This window comes from Bubalus kerabau, chromosome 13 (assembly GCF_029407905.1).
Source record: "Bubalus kerabau isolate K-KA32 ecotype Philippines breed swamp buffalo chromosome 13, PCC_UOA_SB_1v2, whole genome shotgun sequence".
In the NCBI taxonomy this organism is placed as follows: domain Eukaryota; kingdom Metazoa; phylum Chordata; class Mammalia; order Artiodactyla; family Bovidae; genus Bubalus; species Bubalus kerabau.
In genome coordinates this window covers 36,208,008-36,219,807 of record NC_073636.1, presented here as the reverse complement: position 1 = coordinate 36,219,807, position 11,800 = coordinate 36,208,008, and positions in this window count along the sequence as shown.

Genomic DNA, 11,800 nt, shown 5'->3' with positions numbered 1-11,800 from the left:
CAAAATAGTAAAAAGAAAATAATATTGTATCCTAGGATTATATAGAGGGCTTCCCAGGGGGCGCTAGTGGTAGAGAACCTGCCTGCCAATGCAGGAGACAGGAGACATGGGTTTGATCCCTAGGTCAGAAAGATCCCCTGGAGAAGAAAATGGTGATCCACTCCAGTATTCCTGCCTGGAGGATCCCATGGACAGAGGAGTCTGGTGAGCTACAGTCCATAGAGTCACACAGAGTCCGACATGATTGAAGTGACTTAGCACACACACACAGGATTATATTAATCATGGATTTTGTTTTCTGTATTCTTATGCTTTGACATCTTGGAACCTGGAGGGATAGTCCTTCCCAAGGGTTTGCCCGTTCCTAAGACAATAAACAACGTGTTTGTGGGAACCATTCTCAAATACAAACCAACCAATCCAGAGCCCAACCATCTCCTTTCAGGTGCTTACATTCCAGGCTAGTATCCACCTACTGTGATCTCTCCAGAGTGGGTACCACACAACCAGGCATGGCCTCGACATGGCAGAGCTGCTGAAACTATCTCTTAGCCTCTGGAGCACAGCCATAAATAAATAAATAAATAAAATTGTGTATATATATATATATATATACACATCAAGCTGACTGGCAGGAGAACAAAAGGGGACTAGAATGCCAGGATTGGTGAGAAATATGTGCTCCAGAGGCTAAGAGACAAACCCTTCAAGATTTAGAGACCTGCACTGCAGCAATGTTTTTAACCTTCCAGTGGTCAGACTCATGCTCTTTCTCTCTGTATGTGTCTGTCTGTTTATCTGTCTCTGTCTATCTATCTTTATCTATGTATCTATCCATCCATCCATCCACTCATCCATCTATCATCTCTCAACCATCAGAATCCTAGTAGTTCTGTGTCTTTGGAGAACCCTGATGAGTACACGGCCTGTATGACCAGCTGAAGGAAGAAGTGCAAGCTTGGTTTCTGGATGGGTTGGCTCGGCAGTTGGGTTCAAGCTGAAAATGGACAGTGGCAAGAGACAATCTTTACTCTGCTCATGGGCAGAGCTTTGAACACTATATTTATTTATCCACTTTGTGTGGAAGGAGAAGTGTCCTAAGGTGAGACTATATGCAGTTTCATGAGTAAAGGACTAGAAAGACAAAGACTGGAAAGTCAGACAAGGAAGCATTGGGGATAGAGCAGGTAGATGGACATTGGAGAAGGGCATAAAGTCTGAAGAGCTGTGTACTACATATTAATGGCCACCAGAAAGCCTGGTGGGACACCCTGGAAGGGACATGGAACAACTAAGCCAACAAAATGATGTCACCAGTTGACATTAGCCTGTCTTTGTAACCAGCCAGCCTAGAATGGCACAGTTGGCACGTGGATGGGGTGAGTATGGTGACCGAGACAGATGTACATAGGCCTACCTCCATGGCCTTCCACTCACCACAGAGAGTGGTAGCAGCAGACACCATCGCTGAGCCCGCAGTATGGCACAATTCCTGGAGAAGACCTGCCAACCACTTGGTGACAAGTTGACTATCTTAACTTCCTTCCTTCTTAGAAGAGCCAATAATTTGCTATTACAAAAACAGTCACGTATTCACATGTGAGTTTGCTTTTCCTGTTCATAAAGGTTCAGGCAGCACTGTTATGAGATGGCTGACCTACAGGCACGGGATCCCACACACACAACTCAACATCCATCAGGGAAAACCTTCATGGCAAAGGAGGTCAGGAGTGGCCCGTGACACACCATTCACTGGTCTCAGTACACATCACTCTGTCCAGAGCTGCTGCCTGGAGTTCGAGCCTGGAGATCATGCTCTGGGAAGAGGGGTGCCTCACTCGCTGAGAATACCAAGATCTACTGGACCAGGCACTTCTCTCTGGCATTGCGTCCCCAGCAGGAAGGATATGTGGGATCTGGAACTGAGGGATGGGTAGATGGAGTGGCCCCCTTGTCGTCTTTCACAGTGACCCACTGGGCTCCTTTGTGCTTTTTATCCCCAGAAATCTGGGCCTTTCAGAGGTAGAGGTCTTGTACTAGGAACACGATAGTGTTCTCACAAACTGTGAGCTCCAGTTGCTCCCTGGATGATAAAAGGAGTCGCCATCTTGGCAGAGATAACTGAGTCTGATCAAAAGGCAGATCCCCACCGGTGGTAGAGAGGTGTGGAACTCAGGAGAATGACTTGGGTGCCTCTTGGTGCTTCTTAGACCACTCATGACCATGAATGGACAAGAGCAGTGATGCCAGCCTCAGAGACCTGGGTTCACCAAAGATCCCTCAGGAAATGAGAGTGTGCCTGAGGAAAGCCCCCAGGATCAGCGGTGGTAAGAGCTGAGAGTGAAGGGATTCAGGGTGGATGCTGCAAGGCAGGGAAGAATAGCAGTGACCATCCTGAGGCCAACAGCAGTGACTGGGTCTGCAGTTGGACCCACAAGCTCCCACTCCTACATTTCCGCTCACAGAGAGCCCCACTGGACTTGTGGAGGAGACACTCCTAACAGATGTTTGGAAAAGCAAATCCATGCAATGCAGAGATGCACTTTGGCAGTCACTGGGGTGTGCTACTCAGACACCCATTCAAGAAAGAACACACTGCAGGGATGAAGTCAGCTGACAGCCTCCAGCACAGGGTCTTTAGGATCTGCCTCAGCTTTTGAGCCAAGACCACACTTCCTGGGCAGCATCCAGCCAATGATGGAGCATCTTCCATCCAGTAGGTCATTGCTCCAGGGTGTTCCAGCTGGTTGGTCAAAATTTATCAGCCACCCCCCACCCTCCCTGCTGAGATCTGAGTCCATCCTCTCTCCATCTTCTTACTCTCTCACCTTTTACAGGTGCCACATATGAACCATGGTCTGAACCACAGATCGTCTTCATTACTCCTTGGATGTTCTTCACAAACATCACCCCCATGTCCAATCTCTTGCTCTTCTCACTCAACCTCACTCACTGTCTGCTTTCCTGGGAACCCATCAATACAAAGCTGTACTCAGCCAGTTGTAGTCTGTTTAGCCACAGATAAAGGCAGTGCGATGCAGTCAGTGGTGAGAGAAGCATGCGTACACATGGAAATATTTATGCCCATTAAAAAAGCTGATTCACAAAGTAGTACCAGATTTTCTTATTACCAAGTTTTTTTTTTTTTTCATTCAGGGGATTTTACAGTTAAAATATTCTGGAAGTTGAACAGGAAAACTAAATTGAAGATAAATTTAAGTTAATTACAGATGTAAAATTTTTGTTTGAAAGGTAAGCACTGCCCTACTTCCTTTACCCAGAGTTAGATCAGTGTTCCGTGCACAGCATACACACTTTCCCTGTTTGTTATGGAATTTGCTTTATATATTTTTGAAGCAGCTAAATTTAGAGGCAACAAAACTAAACTGGTCTCACCTTTAGATGAAGCACCTTCTGTGGCTGAGTTACTTCCTCTTGGAGGACTGATCATCACCCAAAATTAAATATGGTAGTGGATAAACTCCTTGCTTTCCATTTCAACCCTCTCTTGCTTTCCTGACTGCCTAGTACTATTTGTGACCCTGTGGTCTTAAACATTCAGTGGGTTCAGACAATGGCATTGGAAGTGGCTGCCGCTCTTTTCTGTATGCAAGGTCGGTCCTTGACAATAGCTCCCAGAAGACGTCACATGGCTCCTCACGATGCTCCAGACAATGATGGGAGAGGGCAGCCCTTCTTTCTCTTTCTTCACTCAGATACTTCATGACTAGATGAAATCATTTTCCCAAGTTACTTTTACACAAAGAACATAATATTTTATCTCAGATCCTTTTGTTGACTTCTTGTTACCCATTTTCTTTTTCTTTAGTCTTTAAGCTATGGTGTCTTAATGTATTCAGGCTGCTATCACAAAATGCCACAGACGGAGTGGCTCATAAAAAATAGACATTTATTTCTCATAGTGTGGTGACTGGAGGTCTGAGCTTAGGGTGCCAGCGGGGTGGAGTGAGGACCCTCTTCAAGGTGGCAGACTCCTGGTTGTGTCCTCAGATGGTGGAAGGGGAGAGGGAACTCTCTGGGGCCTCTTCAATCGGGACATTAATCCCATTTATGAGGCTCCACCCTCACGACCCAGTCATCTCCCTAAGGCCTCATCTTTGAAAGCCATCACACTGGGCACTAGGATTTCAACATGTGAATTGTTTTGGGGGGGACACAGACATTCAGACCACAGTGCATGGACTTTGAAATTTATTGTATCTTTGTCTGTCACTCTTCTCCTTTTTTCTTTCTTTTTTTGTTGTGGACTATTTTAAAAGTCTTTATTGAATTTGTTACAATATTCTTTCTGTTTCAGGTTTTGGTTTTTTGGCCACGAGGCATGTGGGATTTTAGCTCGCCGACTAGGGATTGAACCCACAACCCCTGCACTGGAAGGAGAAGTCTTAACCACTGGGCCGTCAGGGAAGTCCCCCTCCTTTTTCCTTTATTAACATGTTTCCTCAGGCCTGACATTCCAGCCAAGCCAACAACTTCAACATCCCTGCCTTGTCTTCTCTAACGCTAAGGGTGACCAGCCTGCTTGCCAGCCCTCCTTAATTTATCAACTTGTTTTTCAATCTTCAGATTCCTTCTTAAGACTCATTCCCTCCTATAAGTCTATTCTAACTGTCTCCAAATGATTTCTCCTTCTTTGGTCATTACTAGAATGCTTCCTTATCCTGAGCTTGTTTGTACAGGTGTCATGAGACCTGTACTTGGTAGGAGCATAATGTTTGTACTTGAGAGAAGCAACTGGAAAGTTGGTCGGTTTCTACTATTTCACATAAATACAGTCAAACCACTCCATCTCCCTCACCTTCCCACCTGTGTGAGTGAGTGATGAAGAATATGCTTGAAAATCACTGCCTTTCATTTGTAGATTGAGGGAAATAATTTGGCTTCTTTGTGAGCAGTAGATGTTTGCGTGCTGTCAGAAGTAAGGGATTTATTTAAGTTAACAAGTAATTACACTGTAAGTAGTCAGAGTGCTGAGTCAAAGTCTAACTAATACTTCTCCTGTGCTGAAGTGTTAGCTGCTGTTTATCCCATAGTTAGAACACAACTATGAAAATTTATATAAGGAAACATTATCTATACCAAGTTTTGTATGTGCCCGCTTACTTATCTTCCCGCTAACCCACACCTCTAGCATCCTTTTCTGCCTTTTTGTTCCTAGTTTCTGGTATTGTCTGCCGTGGACTGAATATTTGCACCCCCACCAAAAAAAAAAAAAATTAGTGTTAAACTCTAATCCCCAAAGTGATGGTATGTGGAGGTGGGACCTCGGGGAGGTAATTAGATCATGAGGGCAAGCCTTCAGGAATGGGATTAGTGTCCTCATGAAAAAGGCCCCAGAACGCTCCCTCCCCATTTGTACCACATGACAATACAGCAAGAAGATCCATCATCTGTGAACCAGGAGGATGGTTCTCACTAGACTCTGAATCTGCCGGCACCTTGATCTTGGACTTCCCAGACTTCAGAACTGTGAAAAATAAATTTATGTTGTTTACAAGCCCCTCAGTTTATGATATTTTTGTTAGGGCAGCCCAAAGACATTGTCAAAGTTCAATAAATATTTCTAAGTTATTTGGCTTTCATTCTTTGTGACCTTCTCTCATCCTTCATGCCAGAATTGTCTGAAAAGTCAGCTTTAAGTTTCACAGTAACGTACTCAGAATTTTTGCTCATGGTCATAAAATCTGCATCTCAGGAAGAGAAAGCAAATGTTTTCAATGTTCTCTGAACTGCAATGGGATGAACGGATCGGTCATTGATAAGGTGGCTCAGTGATACTCTTCCTAAGGCAGTCTCTGGATGACTACAACGCACACCGGTTGCTTTCTGGGTTTGTTCTTCTTTCTATAAAGAGGTCACTATCAGGGAGCTTTTAGCTCTGGGCTAAACTGTTCACTTTGCCTTTCAGCTATTATTATGATCGTTGCATTGGGTGAGGATTAAATTGGATTTGTATGTTGTGACCTATTTCAGAGCAAGAGAGGAAATGTTTCAACCTTCCCAGGAATCACCACTCGGTGAGCCACTTAAAACTCTAGCAGACAAAGTGCCGGGGAACATTCCATAGAGGTCTGTCCAGAGTATTAAGTGGATCTGTATTTTGCAGCCTTTAGGCTCCAGACCTCTTTTAACCCTCAACCCCCAAATCCTAATGGGACTAAGTAGTCTTTTATTTTTACAAGTATATAGAAGCTGTTCCAAATGTTTAGACTTCATGGACCAGTAAATTTCCAAAAAATATTTTGAATACTTGCTGTAACCTTAGTTTTCAGGTTAGAAAAGTTAAAATCATCAAACCTATATATATATATATATATATTTTTTTTTTTTTTTCTTCTAGAAATATCTATTGCATCCATGCAAGCTCAGTCTCTCAGTCATGTCCAACTCTTTGTAATCCATGGACTGTAGCCCACCAGGCTCCTCTGTCCATGGGATTCTCTAGGCAAGGATACTGGAGTGGGTTGCCATGCCCGCCTCCAAGGGATCTTCCTGACCTAGGAATTGAACTGGCATCTCTTTACGTCTCCTGCATTGGCAGGTGGGTTCTCTACCACTAGTGCCATCTGGGAAGCCCAAAGCAGATGAACATGCTACAATAACAAAAAAATGGAGTGGGTGTGGGAGAATCTGCTTAAGTAAAATGAACAGAGATACATTTAAAATGATTTGAAGAATGAAAGGAAACGAGAGGATGAACAATACTCTGCTCTCTGCCTCCTCCGCTCTCGGTCCCTCTGTTACGGTCTCTCGTGCCCTGCCCTCCAGGCTGGCTGGCTCCATGCACTCTGAATCATGACCTTGGGCTGGGAATCCCCCACCTCCGCCTGTATCCCTATCATTCTACCTGGGTTTACCCCTTAAGATTCTCTAGAATGGATGCTCCCATCATCCTTGAAACTCCACTGCCATCACTTTCATCTTGTTAAAGCCATTGTTTCAGAAAACAATCATAAATTAAAAACCAATCTATTCCAGTCTAATATCTTAAGGCAACTTTATTTTCAAAAACTCTTGTCTGTGGAGTCATCTGTCCTTTGTTGTGAATGCTGTCATGGCTGAGCCCCCTTATTCCAGGCCTCTGTCTTCTGGTCCTTCCTGATTGCTTCTCACTTTTTTGACTTTTTGCCTTCTCCAATCTGATTCTCTTTAGCTTTTCCCTACCAACTCTCAGAGGGAAAGTGGGAAGAAGAAACAAGAAAACAGGGAGATGCCCCAAGGCTTGCTTTCCAATGAAAGCAAGAGGGACTGGAGATGAGAGAGAAGGTCTGTGAGGCCTGGTGTTTTCATGATTCCATTAATCTACTGTTAGATTGAAGGGAGCGCTTGTCGTTTCTTCATGGGTGAGCTGTGCGCATGAGTGACGCTGGATTTGGAGGCCATGGCTGAAAATTATTCTATGAAAATTATAGAATAATCCCCTGATGGACCCAACCTAGTGGCTAAGTCAGGGAAAATGATCAGTTCATCCCTTGAAAATAAATTCTTTCCGTTGGAAGATAGTAAAAGGCACAGGAAGATACGGAATAAATGCTTTCTGATGGTGTGGGTGCCAGCCAGGAGCCACTGAGGTCTGGAGGCCCTTCCAGCTGTACGGTTGGAGGACTCTTAAGCGAGAACACATGTGCTGAGAATCCACAGAGTCAGACATTTTCACTGTGAGGGAAGAGGTTAAAGCGTATGGCTCTAAAATGAAAAGACTCTGTCCTTGCAACGTCTGAGGCAAAATAATGGATGACATTGAGGCCCCCAGAAAAAGTCCTGGGCTCTGCTTTGAGAAGTTAGGAAGTTCCCTTAGTGTCTCTAAGCTTTCAGTGTCTTTACATCATGAACTAATCAGTCCTGTTCTGCTTATTTCTCTGGCCAGAATAGGATCAAGTATGCATTGGAAAAGACCCTGATGCTGGGAAAGATTTGAGGGCAGGAGGAGAAGGGGACGACAGGGGATGAGATGGTTGGATGGCATCACTGATTCAATGGACATGAGTGAGAGGAAACTCCAGGAGATGGTGAAGGACAGGGAAGCCTAGTGTACTGCAGTCCATAGTGTCGCAGAGAGTCAGACACAACTGAGCGACTGAACAACAACGATAGCCAGTGATGACATGTAGCACTCTGCACACACACACACACACACACACAGGGCACTGAGGTTTTACTATTACATGTGACCCAGTTGCACGGCCACCAGGGTTTGTGAACTCTACCCATCAGCGCCTCCTGCAGGGGTGGGATGGAGCCGGTAGGTTCCTACTGCTGGGGAGCTTAACTTGGCTGGAAGTAATCACTTAACCAAAGCTAGACACCAAGCAGTGTGAGGAAAAGGGTGTGGGGAGCACCAAGACAGCTTAGCCAGACCATTTATAGAGATGCCTGCTTCAGAGAAGACACAGCATTTGATATATTTGATAATATATGGTGTCTTAAAAATCAAATACTGGCTGTATAAGGAAATTTTAAGTAGGTATATTTTTGATTCAAAGTCTGTTGGTGCCTCCTTTGAAGTATTTCTTCAATCCATCCACTCCTGTCCAGCGTCACCACTGTTCCTGCCAGGCCTGCAACCCCTCCCGCCTTGATCATCACGTCACCCTCGGGCTTTGTCTCTTTCACTCCAGTATTTTTCATCCCCTGCAAGCTGCTGCCCACGCTCACCCAGAACCTTCTCTAAGACTCCACTCTGATTATATCACCTCTTTGCTTAACATCCTTCAGAATCCCCCCATCACCTCTGGATAAAGTTGTTTCTTACCCTGTGCTGCAAAGCCCCAACTTAACTCTCTCACCCCACAGCCCCCTCCACACTGGGGCAGCATGGACCTTCCCAGCCCCAGCCCTTCCATGCCTGGCTCATCTCTCACAGGCCTCTTTCTTGGCTCTGCTAGTCTTTGCCAGACTTCACTCTTCCTTCCCTGGTGTGTTCGGATGTCCTGGGTCCCCAAGGCTGAGCTAGGCTGCTCCTTTGTGCTCCTGGGCCAGGCTCACCCTACGTTCCCCCCCTCACTCTCAGTTGATGCCTCATTTCATACTTCTCCAAGGACCAGGAACTCTCGCACTTTCCTGCCAGATCTGTGGTCCAATGTTCTCGCCCTTCTTGCTTTTCTCCAGATGCCATTCCAAAGAGACCCTTTCCCCATCCAAGGTGGTCTCCTCTGCTCCTGCTCCAGACATCACCCCTCTCCATTCCTATCTTTATCACCCCGCTTCATCTTCAACCACATCAAGCCCTCCTTTTCTACTGGATCACTCCCATCAGCCTGCAAACATTCCCCATGTTCTTCTCGGTTCTATCAGGGATCTCTAGCTGCCATTCCACATCTCCGATTTCTATGCCTAAAGTCCAGAACTGTCTGGACATGCTGTCTTGACTCTTCTCTACATCCGCCAGGCTTGCCCCTCTGCTGTTTGGCTGCAATAGCCCTGCCCGGAAGTGGGCAGTGACGTCCGCTTTGCACACTCAGGGCTCAGCCGCCCACCCCTGTCAGGCCCCTCACTCTGCACCGTTCACCACCTTGTCTGGGCTGCCTTGTGGCTCCTCTCCATCTACCAACCCATCTCTAGCCGGTTCTGGTTCTGGTGCCCTTGGTTTTCATGCTACCCTTCCTGTGGGTGGTCTCAACTTGACCCAGAGCTGTAAATAACATTTATTCGTGGGTGATTCTTGGATTTATAGCCCTGAGCTCAGACCAGTTCTCTGAATTCCAGACTCTTGTATTCCGCTGCCTGCTCCACATTCCCATGTAACTGTTTCACAAGCATCTCAAATTTACTATGTCCCAGAATGAACTCTTCATTCCACCTCTTCAGTCTATGGTGCTCCCGTCTTACCCATCTCAGTAAATCACACCTTCATCCACCAGTTACTCCATCCAGAAACCTAAATTACACACTTGTCTCTTCTTTGTACTCAACCTCGGAGTTGATTTGTTAGACCTTCCTGTTTAAACATCTCCAAAACCTATCTTGAGCCAGTCCATTTAGCTCTACCGTTTCTCCTCTCACCATGGTCCAGCTCTGGGAGTGGTCCCAAGCTTCCGCTTGCAGAAGGCAGCTCTAACCTGTGCTTACATAGCATCCAGGAAAAGTGTGACATCTGCATAAAACCCTCAGTGGTCCCTGTTGCACAGCTCACACGGACCTACATGGTCTGGCTTTGGCCTTTCTTCCAGCCCTCCTTCTAATGTCTGGTCCCTGCCCTTGTTCCTCACACAACCTGTGGCTGCTCCCCTCCTTACTGCTCCATTGGTTTCATGATGGGTACTCAGTCTCTGGTTACTGACCCTGACACAAAGATCATGAGAACAAATGTTTGCCTTGATTGCTAAATGTCTATTGCTGTGTGCCAGATCCTGGAGGAACTAAGATGAATCAGAGAAAGTCCCTGCCAGACAGGAGCTCTCAGTCTGGCGAGTGACACGCCTATGTACACAGAGAATATTTACCATTTGATGTGATAGGTGTGATCCTGAGGGGAAACCAACTCTGGGGCCAGAAGAAGCTCAGGAAAGGTTTCTCAGCGAGGAAGTATTTGAAGTGAGTTGGGGGACCTCTACAGAAATCTAAAGCAGTTTGTAAAAACAATAGCTTCAGAATGTAAGACAGTGGAAAAATATGCTGAAATATTAATATTGGTAATCTCTAGCTTTTGGCTTAGTAAAAGCTTTTTTTTTCCCCTGTTTTGATATTTCCAAATATTCCATCATGAATTTGTTATTTTTTTTATAGTACAAGTTAAAAAAAAACTTGGTGGGAAATAGTTCCTTGACACACTCAGGTACTGGTAACGTAACAACACAGGATGGGTGTCTTGCTATGAGTTTTCTCATCTGTTTCTGGAAGTTGGCTACAGGTACTGGAAGTAAAACTTCTTGAAATAAATTTTCCCCAAACAAGAAAAAAAAAGGTAGAAGAAAAAAAATGAGAAGAAAGATGAAATCCTCTTCCTCAGTTTATGAGTTGAGTAGGTAGCCGGTAAGGAATAGGAGAAGAAAAGAAAATAGGATTTTCTTGTCATGTTCCACTTGTAAAAGCCAATGGATATTTTTTACAGGTACCAGCTAGTCCTTCCTGAAAATCCTCTAATGGGGAAAGGCTGTGAAGCAGCAGTAGGAAAGATAAATGCTTTTCTGTAGAGTAATTTTAGTGCAGGGTGGAAAATGTGAAGAGAAAAAAAAGAAAGATCAAATGGAAAATTCATCCACAGGCCAACCCACACCACAGAAGCGTTGAGGACCATGTGTCCTAATTAGCCCCTGCACCAGGCAGGGGCCTCTCTTTGCAAATGCCCCTCCCATCGTGGCGGGTAGCCTGGGGGGAGCATTTGTTTGTATTGCATGCTTGAGAGTGGCTATCATTTTTTGGGGGTAGCAGAAGGTTTGGAAAATATAGAAAAGCAAGACCACCAAGCTGTGACCTTCTTTTACCCCTGATTCAACAATAGAAGTGTATTTTTCTATAATATGTATGTAGATGTTTCTGAATGGAGCATTCAGAATGCAGGCACTGTTGTGTGTGTGTATGTGTTTGGGTGTTTTCAATCTTTGATCTCTTTCCAACTCGGCTACTTTTTCTAACCTGGTCGACTCTTCTGTAACGATTCACTAAGTTTGGGTCTCCTCCTCTTGCTTTTTCTCTAGGCTGAAACAGTCCCAATTTAGTGCCCTTCTGAAGTTCAGAGTTTTCCATGCTCTTCATGGCAAGCTTCAGTGTTTCCAGTTGCCCTCACTTGCAGTCTCTGGTAACCATGATACTGTGAGAAGCTGAAAGGGAACTGATGCTG